Source organism: Erinaceus europaeus, chromosome 18 (genome assembly GCF_950295315.1).
Source record: "Erinaceus europaeus chromosome 18, mEriEur2.1, whole genome shotgun sequence".
In the NCBI taxonomy this organism is placed as follows: Eukaryota; Metazoa; Chordata; class Mammalia; order Eulipotyphla; family Erinaceidae; genus Erinaceus; species Erinaceus europaeus.
The window spans coordinates 16,491,526-16,508,806 of NC_080179.1; the positions used below are offsets into that span (position 1 = coordinate 16,491,526).

The 17,281-nt window shown below is 40.9% G+C and overlaps 1 protein-coding gene across 6 annotated transcripts in view; it reads left to right on the forward strand.

Moving 5' to 3' along the window:
- The window catches only part of CHN1 (chimerin 1), a 183,287-nt gene that overhangs the window by 128,190 nt on the left and 37,816 nt on the right, over nucleotides 1-17,281 (forward strand). The gene's annotated exons all lie outside the window — the stretch shown is intronic.

Below are 17,281 nucleotides of genomic sequence, written 5' to 3' on the forward strand. Positions count from 1 at the left end.
GTGGAGACTCCCTTAGCCTAGTATCCAACTACTTACTTAGTACTTGTCCCCTTAAAAAAAAAAAGAAAGAAACACACACAATAGGAATATTCCTTTTCTGGAACTAAAAAAATGCAAACCAGCTTGGGCTTACTATTCTTTTAGATTGTTTTAAATAAAAGCATGTTTGAGACACAGCTTGTGTTCAATAATGGGTTTCATTACTTTTTTTTTTTTAAGACTTGCTTACAAGAGCAGAAAAGTCTCTGAATTTGACTCCTTCTATTGAGACTACCCTTTGTTATTTTTAAAAAAATGTTTCTGTGGGGTGACATTAGGAAAACAGAGAATTGAAAGGGGGGAAAAGTCATACTTGACTTCCCAGAACATCCCCCCCAAAGAATCCAGACTTTGTGGCAGGAGCAGTGCTCACCCACACAATCGTTCACTTGGAAGGTCACTGCTTGTGATATGCATGTCTCGCTTCGAGACTTACTGTGGGGAAAAGCCTGTGCGCTTACATAATGACAACTATTCATGCGGCCCTGCTGCCACTCACTTCCCATGTAGGTGTCAGCGCCTTCTACACTCAGCAGAGCCTCCTTGCAGAGTCTTTTTTGTCTCTTGAACTGCCTTGTTACATAACATGGCTCTGAGGTGCTGAATAGCTGCCAAATCTTATTTCAGAGAATGAAGCCAAGAGTTTAGAAACCTCTGGTGAAAGCACTCATCAGGGTGAATGCTCCCTCACCCCCCACCCTCCCACCCCCAATCAACTGGGTCCAGCTCTAGACAGCTGTTACTGCATTCTGTTTGTTTTCCAACAGAAAAAACTTAAAAGAGCAATAGGAAGCCCTCTTGGTTTGCTGGAGTTATGTAACATGGCCTTTGAGGATTTGATGAAGAAGTGGTCACAAGAAAATAATGATCTCTTAGAGAGGTCAGCAGCTTTTTTAAAAAACAAATGTTCCACAGGGCTAGGCAGTGGTGTACCTGGTTGAGCACGCACATTACCTTGCGCAAGGGTCAGGGTTCAAGCCCTGGTCCCCATCTGCAGGGGGAAACTTGACAAGTGGTGAAGCAGTTCTGCTGGTCTCTCTCTCTCTCTGTATATATATATATATGTATATGTATATATATATCCCTCTCCTCTCATGTTCTCTGTCTTAATCATATAAAATAAATAAAATATTAAAAAAGTAAAAAAAAATGTGCTGCATCCTTTAGACCTGTTACCCTATAAGTTGTCCATGTGCGTTAGAATTAATTTTAACTGTCGTGTAGATCCATCTTTTGTTTAAGAACTGCCTCCATCTAAGAAAACGGAAAGTGAGCAAGTGGTAATTTGTTCAACAGAACTGGGGGCCTGGTGTATGACCTGGGGAAGGAACCTAGGTTGGGGAGAGTGTTCTGTACAGTGTTCTGTACCTTTTACTGGGAGATGGGGAACTGTACCCATGTGCCACCAACTGTCCTGTTAGCCACTAACCCCTCAGTAAAAATGATTTTAAAAAAGAAAAGAACCTCAGATTTTAAGAATAAGTCATAGGCTTAGAAACCAGCAGTGATTGCACCTCTATTCTAAGGTTCTCAGGAAGATTGATAATTTAAATCCAGTCCTGGCCTCCAGGAACTCACTTGATTATTTCTGTGACCTTGCATAGATTGCTTCATCTGTCGGAACCTTTGAAACCTCTGTTCTGCATCAGAAAATTGAGTTTCTGTTATGTGGAGGTGTGTGGTAGCCACTATTTTAAAATTGCCTGTTAAGTGAAATTTTTTTTTTTTCCCCTGAATTCATACCAACTGCTTTTCTTGCCTACTTGCAGAGATTGTGATGTATTAAGAACTTCAACATGGGAGGGGGGGAGACAGGCGGTGGCGCACCTGGTTAAGCGCACACATTACGCTCAAGGATCCGGGTTCAAGTCCCTGGTCCCCACCTGCAAGGGGAAAGCAGGTCTGCAGGTTTCTCTGTGTCTCTCTTCCGCACTATTCCCCCTCCCCTCACAATTTCTATCTCTATTCAAAATCAATAAAGATTAAAAAAAAGAAGAAGAAGAACTTCAAGATGATTGGAGCGCTAAAGAAAGCTTTTGCTCCAGTCTTAGCTCCCAGGCAGTTCTGTTATGTAAGAGCAGTTGCATTTGCATGCACCAGCGAATACAGTGAAAGCTTCTGTGTTTCTCTTAACTCCTTCACAATTGAATTGTTCAGTGTTTTATTAGTTTATTTTAATTCAGAGACCTCTGTGACACAAAATCAAGATTAGGTATAATATTATAAAAATAGTAGTAGAAACCTAGCTACTTAACTAAGTTAAAACAATTGAAAGAAAGCAACATTAAGAGTTATAATGAGAAGATACTTTTAAACATTATTTTAATTCTCAAGGTAATCTCTAATTGGTAACCGGTTGGTTTTGCCTTAGTTATTCTGAATGTAAAACGCAAGCTGTGTCATAGTCATTAATAGGTTTAATGCTGTCAAGATAATACACAAGCTTTCAACCCTAAACTGTAAATTGATAGTACAGTTAAAATAGTACTTGGGTGGAGGAGATAGCATAATGGTTATGCTAAAAGACTCTTCATCCCTAAAACTCGTGATGTCTCAGGTTTAGTCCCTGAGCAGTGCTCTGGTGAAAAAAAAACCAAAAACACTATAACGTGAACCCTGTAATATTCAATTAAATAATTGACTTTAAAAGGCAGGGGAAATGATTCAGCAGTAAATCTTGCATGCCAGAGGCACCAGGTTTACCTTCACCCTAGTCCTGCCATATGCCAGGATTGAGTTGAGTCGTCTTTTGTCACTTTTCTCTCTCTTTCTCTCACTCATAAAAATCAGTGAATATTTTTTAAGGACCTATGGGGGGAAAATGATAATAGTGAGGCCATCAATAATTCTTCTCTTCCTCCTCCTTCTCTTTCTTTTTCTCCTTCTTCTCCTTCTTCCTTCCTTTCTCTCTCTCTCTCTGTCTCTCTCTCTCTTCTTAAGTGAAGAAGAGAAAGAGACCAGAGCACTGCTCAACTCTGATTTATGGTGGTGCTGGAGATTGAACCCAGGACCTGGGAGCCTCAGGCATGAGAGTCTTTTGCATAACCATTATGCTGTCTCCCCAGCCTAAGGCCATCAGTTCTGATGGACAGACCAGACATTCTGCTGCAACGGCCAGCACTTCTGCTGAAAGCAGTCCTTCCTTTAATTGAAAGAACACAGAAAATCCAAGCCTCTGGTCTTTCATCTGATTTGTATTTAATGGTGAATACAAAATGAGCCACTAAAAAATTTAGTTTGAAATGTGAAAATTGAGCAGTATAAGCTGTAGATTCTCTTACAACTCTAAAATTCTCTGATTATACTGAGAATCATTAGATTCCAGAATCTTAGATAAAAATCATTAGATTTTTAGAGCCATTAGATTATGTTATGTTTTTCCTATTATGAAAATTTTATCAAAAAACTTATAAGGACAACTTTTTAATATGTTGATTTTTAGAAGAATTTAAAACCTAAATGTGTAACTGTCTTTAAAGCTGGTTATATTTACACATTCAAGGACTATACCTACCAGCCACCTCCTTTTTATTATCTTCACCATCACTACTTCCCCAAATACTTTCTCCTTCAATTCTTCATTCCCCTCTTTTTTTTTTTTTTTTTGGCCTCCAGGGTTACTGCTGGGACTCAGTGCTTGCACTATGAATCCACTGCTCCTGGAAGCTATTTTTTCCCCTTTTGTTGCCCTGGTTGGTTGTTTTTATCATTGTTGTGGTTATTATTGTTGCTTTTGATGTCATTGTTGGATAGGACAGAGGACTTCGAGAGAGGAGGGAAAGACAGAGACAGGGAGAGAAAGATAGACACCTGTAGACCTCCTTCACTGCCTGTGAAGCAATTCCCCTGCAGGTGGGGTGCCAGGGGCTCGAACCGGGATCCATACTCTGGTCCTTGAGCTTTGCGCCACGTACACTTAACCCACTGTGCTAGCCAAACCACCATAGTTCTCACAGAGTCTTAGGATGGCTGCTGCTACAGTTGCTGCTTCTCCTTCTTGTTCAGTTCTCTATATTCCACACAGCAGCACAATATCCAGTAGTTGTCTTTTACCTCCTTGGCTCTGTAAGCATAATCACCTCCATTTTGTCCCACAGGACATTATATAACTTTTTAAAAAAACTGTAGACTAGTATTCCATTGAATATATGTCCCATAAATTCTTTATCCAGTCGTCTGTTGATGGACATTTAGGCAGCTTCCACTCTTTGGCTATTGTAAATAATGCAGCTGTAAACATTGGGGTGCATGTGTCCCTTCTAATCATATGCCTAAGAGTGGTATTGTTGGATCACAAAGGATTTTTATTGCTACAGAAATTTTAATAAAATCCCTATGAGTTTTCAGACTAAAAGAATTTCAAACATTATCTTGTATTTGGAGAATATGTGTTCACATTTTAAGGTCTAAAGTTTTGAAGATTGTTTTGAATTAATAGTAATATTAAGTAAAGTAAAGGCAATTTGACAAATTGAAAAGACAGCCTAGAATGGTTCTTTATTAAGCTTCAGCAACAGTGTCACTCATCATTTGCTCTTCCGCTGTTCACATGCTTCCTATTCTAAGTGGGTCAGTTGCAAGAAAAGATAAAAATAACAGAAATTAGTGCACGGTGGGGGTTCTCTTTCTGTGTAGGATACTTAGGCTTGTAGAGTGCTGATGGGGAAAAAGTACAAGGTCCCTGGAGGCATTGTGTTTCTGTGGTATAGTGCTTATCAGACGTTGTGAAGGCTCCAGTCAATAAATAAACTCCTCAGTTTCAGTTCTCAGGTATGGTTTGGGATAACCACAAAGATGCACATGTATTCAGGCCTCTCCACTATCCCTCAACACTGTGCTCCTTTCTGTTTCACCCCTGCTGTCCTTCTCATGGCTAGTAACACCAGCTGGGGAACTAGTTATCATACCCCGGGTATAAATCTAGATCATTACAAGCATTAGAAATTCGTAAGTCACCATTTAATGCACTAACTACATATTTTACACAAGTCCATTAACTGTGTTGAAACATCTTGCCCTGAATACTTCTTCTAAGATGAAACTATTTAAATCTGCCAGATATGTGTACACTTTGCTGCCCCATACTCAGCTCATATGTCTTCATGAAGCAATGCTATGTGCACGGTATGCGGCTAGACACATAGCATGTAATACATGACCCTTCACTTCTGAACTTACACAAACAAAACAAATAGAAAAGACAATAGAGTCAGTAAAACAAGAAGGATGAGGAGAAAGCAGTAATGGTGTTCTGCATGGATCTTGCCCATTTACAGTGCCCTTAATGTGCATCATGTGTCTAATACCATATCTTTATGGTTCTACAGTTCATAATTAATAAACAGTATTAAATACGATGGTCAGTAGTTATGTAAGGTGATTTATTTTACCTGAATCAGTTTCACATCTGGAAATGAGAATGTGGAGTGTAACTTTTTCTGTTTTTATTAGTGATTTAAGTGTCATACAATATTATCATATTTCAGAGGTATATTTTCATACTTATGCAGAGTAAGTCACTCAAGCCTCTAGTCCCCATCTACAGGGGAAAAGCTTCGTGAGTGGTGAAGCAGGGCTGCGGGTGGCTCTCTCTCTCTTTCTATCTATCTATCTATCTATCTATCTATCTATCTATATCTCCGCCTCCCCTCTCAGTTTCTCTTTGTCTCTATCCAATAATAAAATAAATCAAATATTCATAGGGTAAGTCACCACTTCTTCCACCAAAGCTGTGTGCCCCCGACCTATAACATTCATAGTTCTCACAAAGTCTAAGAGACAGTTCAGTTACTTTTTTTTTTTTTACAAGTTCACTTGTTTAGCCGTCTGTAGTCTGTAGCTGAGCAGAACCGTTCAGTAGTCCTTGAGCTCTTCCTGCATTTAGCACACCACCACCAGCTCCGTAATTTCACCCAAATAAGACAACTTCATCTTTTTTTTAATTGCAGAGCAGTAGTCTGTTGAATACATAGCCCACACATATGATACCAATGGTGGGTATCTAGGTTGCTTCCCTGTTTTGGCTTTTGTGAATAATACAGCCAGGAATGTAAGGGTGCATGTATCCTTTTTGAATTAATGCTTTGATGTCCTTTGAAAATATGGAAAGCAATAAGTTGAAATATTAAAGAGTAGCTTAAAACTTGGGGTGAGCATTTGTTTAAACGAAGAACAAGAACAGAGATGAACGAGATCCTGTTTGATTTAGTCTTAGAAAAAGAACTGTGTATTTTCAGCCGCTAGGTACTTGCTTCTGTCAATAGCTGTCAGCATTTTATCACGGCTCTGATGTTTTAGAATTTTAGAGCAGCATAGGTTTGAGATTTGTAGAATTAAACCTACTTGCCTTACAAAAGAAAAGCAGTCTGAGAAGAGGTGGTGCTGAGAACAAAATAAAAGATTTATGATCTTAACATTTTAAGTACACAGTGCAAGATTAATGATAGAGTCTTAACTAAGATACAATGCAGTATAGAACTCCAGGACATTTTCATCTTTTGTAACTAAATTTTTATGTATTATTCTTTATTTATTTTTATAATTTTTTATTACCTTTACTTGATAGACAGCCAGACATCAAGAAGAAAGGAGATATACAGAGGGGGCAGAGAGAGAGAGAACTGCAGCATTGCTTCACCACTGGTTTTTTCTCATTCTTAGCCCATTTTTTAATTGTGCTATTTTTTTGTGATTAAATTATGGTTGTTCTTTATACATTTTAGACATGTTATATGGTTTATAAATATTTCTCCTATCCCATAGGTTGCTGTTTTACTGTTTTTTGTTTCCTTTGTTGTGCCAAACTTAATGTTATATATATACTTCCAGTTGCTTGTTTTTGTTTTTGCTGCTTCAATTTTTTTTTTCTGCTTTAAAATGTGGAGAGATGTTCCTTTACAAGAGGAGATTGTGAGTGGAACTTAATTTTTTTACTCTTATGAAATTAAAGACAAACAAAATGTCAATTTAAAATGGGAGGAACACTTTTATAAGTTTGTGTTTTTCATTAGGAGGCTGTTAGAACTTTTTTTTTAAGTTTTTAAAAAATTTTTTATTGGATAGAGACAGCCAGAAATTGAGAGGGAAGGGGGTGATAGAGAAGGAGAGAGACAGAGAGACACCTGCAGCCCTGCTTCACGACTCGCAAAGCTTTCCCCCTGCAGGTGAGGATAGGGGCTCAAACCCGGGTCCTTGCACTTTGCAACATGCAAACTCAGCCAGGTGCGCCACCACTCGATCCCTAGTAGAACTTTCTTACTTTATTATTTCTTTCATGTAACTAAAAAGTAAATCAGTCCAGTGAGCTTAAAGTAGCAGGATTGCACCAGGCTTGCATGCAAACAAGTCTGAGTCCCCCAGGCACCACCACAGCCAGAACTGAGTGGCACTGTGGTCTCTTTTTCTCACCAAGTCAAATAATTTCTTTTTAATGACGGCATTAAAACACACACGCACGCACGCACACACGCACACAGCAGTTGGGATGAGTTATCAGGTGGTAGAGTGCAAGGCTTGCATGCCTGAGGCTTCTGGTGTTGCATGTTATTTAGTGATGCTCTGGGGGCTTTTATTAAGGGGGATTCCCTTATCTTTTGAGACCCCCATATATATTTTATTGATTTAATAATGATCTGCAAGACTGCACGTTAAGAGGGGGTACAATTCCATATAATTCCCACCACCAGAGCTCTGTATCCTGTTCCGTCCATTGGAAGCTGCCCTATTCTTTATCCTTCTGGGAGCATGGACTCGGGGTCTTTATAGGGTGCAGAAGGTGGAAAGTCTGGCTTCTGTAATTTCTTCTCTGCTGGACATGGACATTGGCAGGTCAATCCTTACTTCCAGCCTGTTTCTATCTTTCCCTAGTAGGGCAGGCCTCTGGAGAAGTGGGGTTCCAGGACACATTGGTGAGCAGACCTCATATAATTTAAGTAATGAAATGAATCTATGTTTTTGGAAGTCGAATTGGTTTTTATTTTATACTTTAGGTCCTTTTGTTTGATTCAGAAAGTTGATGTTTAATAAATCCATTTTAAATCACTTTATTGAGAGAAATAATGATTCACAAGACAGCAGTCACATGTGTACACGTTCTTATCCCTCCATGGTAGACATCTACACATCACTCCTACCGCCAGCTGACATCTTTCTCCATGATAGTGTTAGAAAAAAAATTTTTAAGGGACAGCAAAATAGCTCACAAGGGTGCTATGAAAGATGGGGGATTACTAACTTTTAAACGGCTGGAGAGGAAAGCCGCTCCCTTTTTCACTAAAACTTACTCTGAATCTTGCTCCAACAGTATTCTAGTTTCAAACCTTCAGGTTAGTAACCACATCTAGTATATATTGATTATTTCCAGCATTTATGTTTATTCTACTGTTTTAACATTTTAGAAGACTTATTATCTCAAAAATTTTCTCCAAGTAGAGAACCATCCTGACATATGATTTCCAGTGTAACCAGTGAGGAATGTAGACCTCTGTGAAAACACACAACTAAAAAGTCACCATTTTTGAGTGTACATATTGCCATGTGAAAGGACCCGGGTTTGAGACCCTGCTGCCCACCTGCAAGTCTGCAGGTGTCTCTTTCTCTTCCTCACTCTATCTCTCCCCTCCCAATGTCTCTGCCCTATCAAATAAAATAGGAAGATTAAAAAAGGAAAGAAAATGGCTGCGAGGAGTGGTGAATTTGTAGTGCCAGCACCAAGTCCCTAGTAGCCATTAAATAAATAATAACCATTTCTTAAATGCTATTCTCATAAATCTATAGACTTAGTATAATCTTTACCTTTTAAGATGTGCCTCCCTTATTTGAGTCCTGTTAGTACTTTAAAGGCAGAATTTTTGGTAGCAGCTTTATATCCATTCTCTCCATAATAACTGAGGATTGTGTCTTTATTCTGCTTGTTATAAGCTAATAGAGATTGATATGTAATAATTCAGCTATAACTACTGCATATGTCCTTTTTTGTGCACTGTGGCTCTGTACCTGCACAATTCCAGCATTCTCATGAACTCCTTTCTCCTCCTCTTCCTCCTCCTCCTCCTCTTTACAATTAAGGAGAGGGAAGGAAAGACAAAAAGAACAAAGGAGAAAAGCCACATCATCCCCCATCCCTAGTGTTCCTAGAGGGTCAAATCTGTGTCCTTACACATGATAAAGTGTGTGTTCTGTCAACTGAGCAATCTCCTACCCCCGTGTGTACTGTTACAGCTTGTTTCATTGATAAATTATACTGTCATACTTCACCTCCTTTTTGACTTACAATGTCAGTATTCTTCAGAGGATAAAGAATCTTGGGTAGAACCGTACTGCTAGTTAATAAGATGGCTACATTATGTGCATGGAGAATATGTGCTTATCTAAATGTCTTACACAGTTACTGTTCTATTGGTCAACATACATCACTTTTATGTCATGAGACAATAGTACACTCTGCCATGGTCCCACAGGACAGACAAGAGAGACATTCATCCTAAGGAAGTGGTATATACATTTGAGAAAGGTATTTTTTTTTAATTTCTTTATTGGGGATTAATGTTTTACATTTAACAGTAAATACAATAGTTTGTACATGCATTACATTTCTCAGTTTTCAACATAACAATACAACCCCCACTAGGTAGGTCCTCTGTCATCCTTTTTGGACCTGTACTCTCCACACCCCACACCTGCACTCTCCACACCTGTACTCTCCACACCCTGAGTCTTTTACTTTGGTGCAATAAACCAACTTCAATTCAGGTTCTACTTGTGTTTTCTCTTCTGATCTTGTTTTCCAACTTCTGCCTGAGAGTGAGATCATCCCATATTCATCTTTCTGTTTCTGACTTATTTCACTCAACATGATTTCTTCAAGCTCCATCCAAGATGGGCTGAAAATGGTGAAGTCACCGTTTTTAATAGCTGAGTAGTATTCCATTGTGTATATAGACCACAACTTGCTCAGCCACTCATCTGTTGTTGGACTAGGAGGGCATTTGTAATTTTCTTCTCTGCTCATTTCTTTTCTCCTTTTCTTTTCTTTTCTTTTTTTCTCTTTGCCTCCAGTTGCTGGGGCTTAGTGCTAACACTATGATTTTACTGCTTCTGGTGGCTTTATTTTATTTTATTTTAAAAATTTATTTACTTATTTATTCCCTTTATTACCCTTGTTGTTTTATTGTTATTGATGTCGCTGTTGTTGGATAGGACAGAGAGAAATAAGCACTGTGCTACCGCCCGACCCTCAGAAGCCAGGACTCTTAAAGGGACTGATGGGAAGAGGAGCAATGTTCTAGCTGCTCTTTTTCTTTCTTGCTCTAAAATTGCTATCTTAAAAAAAATACATTGAAAACTTAACCCAACATACAAATTAGTTTTAAGCTAATAGTGAACTCATTGAATAGTGACTGCATTATAACACTTTATAATTTTTAGAAGCAGTTTATTTCTAGATATACTTACAAGCAGAGTTTCAGTGTGCGTATCAATATCTGACCTGAAACATGAAATAGAAAAATCTACAATTGTAGGTAGACAGTCTCACTTTTCTTTTCAGACATACAGTAGACAAATAGAGCAAATAGATAATTAGGAAGGCTGTGGAAGCCTTGAGGAATATTACAGATCAAAGTGCCAGTGCTGGCACAGCCAATAGAGTGTGTATGTTACTACATTCGAGGACATCAGGGTCAGCCTCTAGTCCCCCCACCTGCGGGGGTGGGGGAGGCAGGAGGGGAGTTTCATGTGTCATCAAGCAGTGCCTCCAGGGTTATGGCTGGTCCTCAGTGCCTGCAAATCCACTGCTCCTGGAGGCCATTTTCCCCATTTTGTTGCCCTTGTTGTCATTGCTGCTATTGTTATTGGATAGGACAGAGAGAAATCAAGAGAGACGGGGAAGACAGAGACACCTGCAGACCTACTTCGCTGCTTGTGAAGTGACCCCCCCCCCTCCCCAGCAGTTTGGCGATCCAGGGGCTTGAACCTGGATCCTTGGGTGAGTCCTTGTGCTTTGCACTATGTGTGCTTAACCTGGTATGCTATTACCCAGCTCCCGAAGTTATATATCTCCTCCCCCCTTTTATTGTTTTAAGACAAAGTTTATTAGCCTGTTATGGCAGCATTAGAAAATTGGTACACTAGAATTCTCAGACACAATGCCCTCCTTTGTCCAACTATGTCTGTGCATACTCTTTCCTCATAAATAGAATAGTCTCACTTTCTGTACAAGTAGAAAACCTTCAAACTCCATCCACCCCTTCCAATAACAATCTCCAGTTTAATGTTCAGGACCTCCAGGAGATATTTAATCTTCTTTATCAGATCTGGTTAGCCAAGTTATCTGCTCCCCAACACCTAATTTCTGTGATTCTCTCTCCCTTTTTAACTCCCGTTCCCATCTCTTCTTCTCTGTCAGTCCAATAAGGAAATTAAATATTTTAAAATATTTGTATTTATAGTGTATTTCACTCAACAATAGATTACAAACACGACTGAACTAAATATGGAGGATTCAGGAATATGTCCTGCTATGGACTTTGAATTTAACTCTGTCACAGTAAGAAGATATGGCTTCAGTTCTTCTAACCTTAAAAAGAAAGTTTGAACGTTAAAACTACAGGTTTTCTCATTTAAATACACTAAACACCTGTATTTTAAAGTGGAAAGTGTTTTTGAACTGTTGGTTATATTTGTTGCTGTTATGTCGCCTAAGGCTCTTATGAAAGGCCTGGCCAGCTGGGTCACCTGGAGAGTGTGCTGCCTTGCCGTGTGCGCGACCCAGGCTTGCCTTTTATTTTGTTTATTTCTGGGGGCACAGACCTTTGCTGTCCAGTTGCCTTCCTACCTACACTCCTCTCAGTTAGGTTTTAGTATCTGTTGCCTGCACCATGCTGGAGAACTGGCTCATCAGAGCCTCCCAAATGAAGAGCTGCAGCTGAAATGTCAGTGCCACCTTTCCAAGCAAAATTTCAGCTCCTCTTGTCCCCTTCCTTCCTTCCTTCCTTCCTTCCTTCCTTCCTTCCTTCCTTCCTTCCTTCCTCCCTCCCTCCCTCCCTCCCTCCCTCCCTCCCTCCCTTCCTTCCTTTTTTAAATATTTATTTCCTATTGTTGTCCTTGTTTTACTGTTGATGTCGTTTTTGTTAGATAGCACAGAGAGAAATGGAGAGAGGAGGGGAAGACAGAAAGGGGAAGAGAAAGACACCTGCAGACCTGCTCTATCGCCTGTGAAGCGACGCCCCTGCAGGAGGGGAGCGGGGGCTCGAACCGGGATCCTTACTCCAGTCCTTGCGCTTCGCGCCACGTGCGCTTAACCCGCTGTGCTACTGCCCGACTCCCTCCTCTCATTTTTTTTAACTACCTTCAACAGGGTCTGTACTTGGAGTGGGATTTGCAGACATACTCCTGGCTATTTGCATTCATGCTTATTTCAACAGGTGGTAAATGGCTTGGAAGGGATTAATGAAGACAGGTTGAATTTTTCTTCATCTTCATAGACTATATTTATTTTCCATGCTGTTACTGACATTCACACTGGTAAAAAGTAGACTAAATGATCTTATAGGAATCAGGGTTTTGGTCACTATAAAAGTAGATCCAGGGAGTTGGGCGGTAGCACTTTGGGTTAAGCACAGGTGGCGCAAAACGCAAGGATCCGGGTTCGAGCCCCCGGCTCCCCACCTGCAGGGGCGGGGGGAGTCACTTCACAGGCGGTGAAGCAGGTCTGCAGATGTCTTTCTTTCCCCCTCTCTGTTTTCCCCTCCTCTCTCCATTTCTCTCTGTCCTATCTAACAACGATGACACCAGTAACAACAACAATAATAACTACTACAACAATAAAAAACAGCAAGGCCAACAAAAGGGAAAATAAATAAATATTAAAAACAGAAAAAGTAGATCCATTTCCAGGGGCCAGTCACTAGCGCACCGGGTTAAGTGCACATAGTGTGAAGCACAGACTGGCTCAAGCCCCTGGCTTCCCAGCCTGCAGAGGGGGTCGCTCCACAAACAGTGACGCGGGTCTGCAGGTGTCTTTCTCTCCCCCTCTCTGCCTTCCCCTTCTCTCTTAATTTCTCTCTGTCCTATCCAACAACAACGGCAGCAATAACAACAATGGAAAAAATGGCTGCCATGAGCAGTGAATTCGTAGTGCTTGCTCTGAACCCCAGCGATAACTCGGAAGGCAAAAAAAATAAAAGTAGACCCGTTTCTGAGTGACTTTCAGTTTCCTCCTAAGCCAGTGCTTGGCATATATTAGTTATGTGAACCAACCATCATTCCTGTCTGTCCTTTTCAGTCTGGTTCTTATCAGCGCTCTGTGAACAGGGTCATGAACTAGTCCAGACTTTTATTTCGACTTACAAGAGGTTTAGCGTTATCACAGGTGACAGATGACCTTGCATGCTATATGACTAAGTTGCCCTTTTTCTCCAGTTGCAGAAAAGCTTTTAGATTAGTTGCTGTGCCCTTTGTCGAGGAAGGTGCAATGCATGTCATATACTGTCCCTTTGATTTCTCCAAACTTTGACGGTAGCTTAGTTAAAAAGACTGTGTAGCCAGCTAATAAGTTGCTTCTCTAGGAACCAACCATCCGTGACCTCACTAATAATGTTTTAGACCGAAGCTTATGGTACTTTTGAAATTATGTCTTACCAAAATACCCTCCCAAAGGAATCATGTTTAGTAAACTGACTAAATGATGTGTCTGAATAACTCCAAGGGAGAGCAAGTGTTATCTACAAAGGAACTGCTGACTATCCCACCTTGTTTGTTTTCCTGTCTCCAGGGTTATTGTTGGGATTCAATGCCTGCACCATGAATCCACTGCTCCTGTAGGCTATTTTTTCCCCTTTTGTTGCCCTGGTTTTATCATTGTTGTGGTTATTATTGTTATTGATGTTGTTGGATAGGACAGAGAGAAATGGAGAGAGGAGGGGAAGACAGAGAGAGGGAGATAAAGATAGACACTTGCAGACCTGCTTCAACTGCCTGTGAAGCAACCCCCCCAGCAGGTGGGGAGCCGGGGGCTGGAACCGGGATCCTTACACTAGTCCTTGAGCTTTTGAGCCATGTACGCTTAGCCCACTGCGCTCCCGCCCGATCCCCTCTATCACACCTTTTAAGGTCGGTGTATGTCATGAAGAGTATACAGTAAATAGTTGTGAAATTGTGCATGCTTGAGTCCCTCCTGCAAAAAGCTTCACAGGCCCTGCATTGATCATGGGGCAAAGTGCAAATCCATAGGTATAGGTATGGTTGTCTCCCCTTGCCGCCTGCCATACCAGTTACTCCCACTTCCACTCAGACTGAACTTCTTCGAAATTCTCTGACCACACCATGGCTTCATTCATGCCAAGTGCCTTTGATTTCCATGAAACAGCCTTTCCTAATTCTCGCTATCCTAACACATGCACACTTCCCATCTGCACACAGGCCCAGGCAGCTCTCCTGGCCAACTACTCACCTCGCAGGACTCATCAGTACCATAAGCCCGAGCAGTGGCCCTCTCCCCTAGTGCTCTTCACACACTGTGGACCTTCTTAATAGAGCACTGTCTCACCACTTAGCTCTGGGGTTTTTGATGTTGTTGTTGGTGGTGGTGGTGGTTTTTGCCATCAGGATTATCGCTGGTGCTTGGTGTGAACACTATGAATCCACCGCTCCAGGCGGCCATTTTTTTCTTTTTAATTTTTGTTGGGTGAGACAGAGAGGAATTGAGAGCAGAAGGGGAAATAGAGTGGGAGAGAGAAAGAGAAACACTTGCAGACCTGCTTTATCACTCATGAATTATCCCCCCTGCAGGTGGGGAGCTGGGCCTTGAACCTGGGTATGGTAACTTGTATGTTTAACCTGGTGTGCCACTACCTGGCCCCCTTAGCTGCTTTTTTTTTTTTTTTTAAAGAGAGGGAGAGCTAAAGAGGAGAAACACTATAATACTACGGCCATCCATGGAGCCCCTCTGGTACTATTCCTGGTGTCTTCTCATGGTGTCTGAACACAAACCCAGAGCCTCACACACAGTGAGACCTGTGCTCAACCAGATGAGCCATCTCCTGGCCTTTTTTCCTCACTATTTAATGGGATAAACCTACAGTGAATTTCTTGAACCGACTTATATTTTTTTTTAGTTGTTGTATAATGTTGTGTAAACTTAATAGGTATTTCTAAATAGGATTGCCTAGTGAGTGAAATTTGTAGTTTGATAAATTTTATAAGAATATAAAAAACAAAACCTGCAGTGTTCAATTTTAAAAAAATATTTATTCTCTTTTTGTTGCCCTTGTTGTTTTAATTGTTGTAGTTATTATTGTTGTCATCATTGTTAGATAGGTCAGAGAGATATGGAGAAAGGAGGGGAAACCAGAAGGGGAGAGAAAGATAGACACCTACAGTCCTGCTTCACCGCTTGTGAAGCGACTCCCTGCCAGGTGGGGAGCTGGGGACTCGAACCGGGATCCTTGTGCCAATCCTTTTGCTTTGCGCCACCTGCGCTACTGACTCCCGCAGTGTCTGATTTTTAGTTAGTCTTAATAAATATTACATTCAACATATAAAAATATGAATTTCAAAAAGAGACTGAGGTAGTGAGTGTTGGTTGTATAGTGCATACTTGGCTGACCCAGCCTCATGTAACTGACTGATGCTCAGATAGACAGACAGACAGACAGACAGACATCTTATTAAATAAATACAATTTTAAAAGTCAAAAGGAAACCCTGTTACACATTGGGAAATTAGTAAGCTTTTGGTGCTTCAGGGCCTATTTCTAGAACAGTTTCCTAGACAGTTACATGATACCTTAAAAATCTGTGTCCACACACACCCCTCCATTCCCAAACGGCTCAAGATGCCTTTATAAAAGCTACCCTAGAATGAAATGTATAGACAACAAAATCCTGGAGATCACTCACTCGCTACTGTTCTTTAGTCCGAGAGTGTTGGGCCTGCATATACAACTAAATATACACATTATAATATAAAGAAGTGTCTCAGGATTTGTAAGATGCCACACTCATGACTGCCGCTGTGAATGGGAGGCACGGCGTTGGTCATATCATATCATAGATCTCAATACTGAGTGCTGTTTGTTAAGAACTCTTTTGTTTTAGCAGTTTTGCACCATCTGCTCTGTTCTTCTCTCCCAATTTAACAGTGAAACCCGTTAAATTACAAAATAATTACTGAAGTACAAAATAATTACTGAAAGTTCCTCCATGCTTCTTTTTATTCCATATTTATAACTTTCACAAGCAATGCTGGGTTACCCAAGATCTGCAGCCTATAAACCAGTATGTATATCAGTGACTGTCCCTAAAAACAACACATTTCAGTAGCTGTTTCATGATATATATATATATATTTTTTTTTTTTTTTCCCCACCAGGGTTATTGCTGGGGCTTGGTGCCAGCACCATGAATCCACTGCTCCTGGAGACCATTTTTTCCCCTTTTGTTGCCCTTGTTGTTGTGGTTATTATTGCTGTTGTTATTGCTGTTGTTGTTTGTTAGATAGGACAGAGACAAATGGAGAGAGGAGGGGAAGACAGAGGGCGAGAAAGACACCTGCAGGCCTGCTTCACCGCTTGTGAAGTGACCTGCAGGTGGGGAGCCGGGGACTGGAACCAGGATCCTTCCACGGGTCCTTGCGCTTCACACCATGTGTGCTTAACCCGCTGCCCTACCGCCCGACCCCTAATTATATAAGTTTTTAATGCAAGTCACTGATTCACTCCGCAGTGAAAGAAGGCTGCGTACTTGATGAAGTTTCTTTCACTCGGGAATATAGACAAACACGAAGACATCACACATTATCTGAATGTTGATCTTGGGTTCTGCTTCAGGGAATCCAGGAAATGCTCACCATTTACAGGCCCTGCACATCTTTAACAACTCAGCAGCAACCGTGTCTCCATTCCTGATGCTTTTCCATAAAAGAAATAGTAAGGGTGATGGAGTGTCATTCGAAATCAACACAGCATTTTGTCCTCCCAGTCATTTGGCAGCAGCCAGAGTCGCACACACATCATGATGGCTCAGCCACTGTAGCCTGACGTGGGTAGTTTGGCCAGTGGTAGTATTCCGAATATTCTGATTCTAACGTGATTTTTTTTCTTTTTTTCTTTTTTCTTTTTATTTTTTACCAGAGCACTGCTCAGCTCTGGTATATGGTGGTGCAGGGGATTGAACCTGGGACTTGACGGAGCCTCAGGCATGAGAGTCTGTTTGCATAACCATTATGCTATCTACCCCCGCCCTGA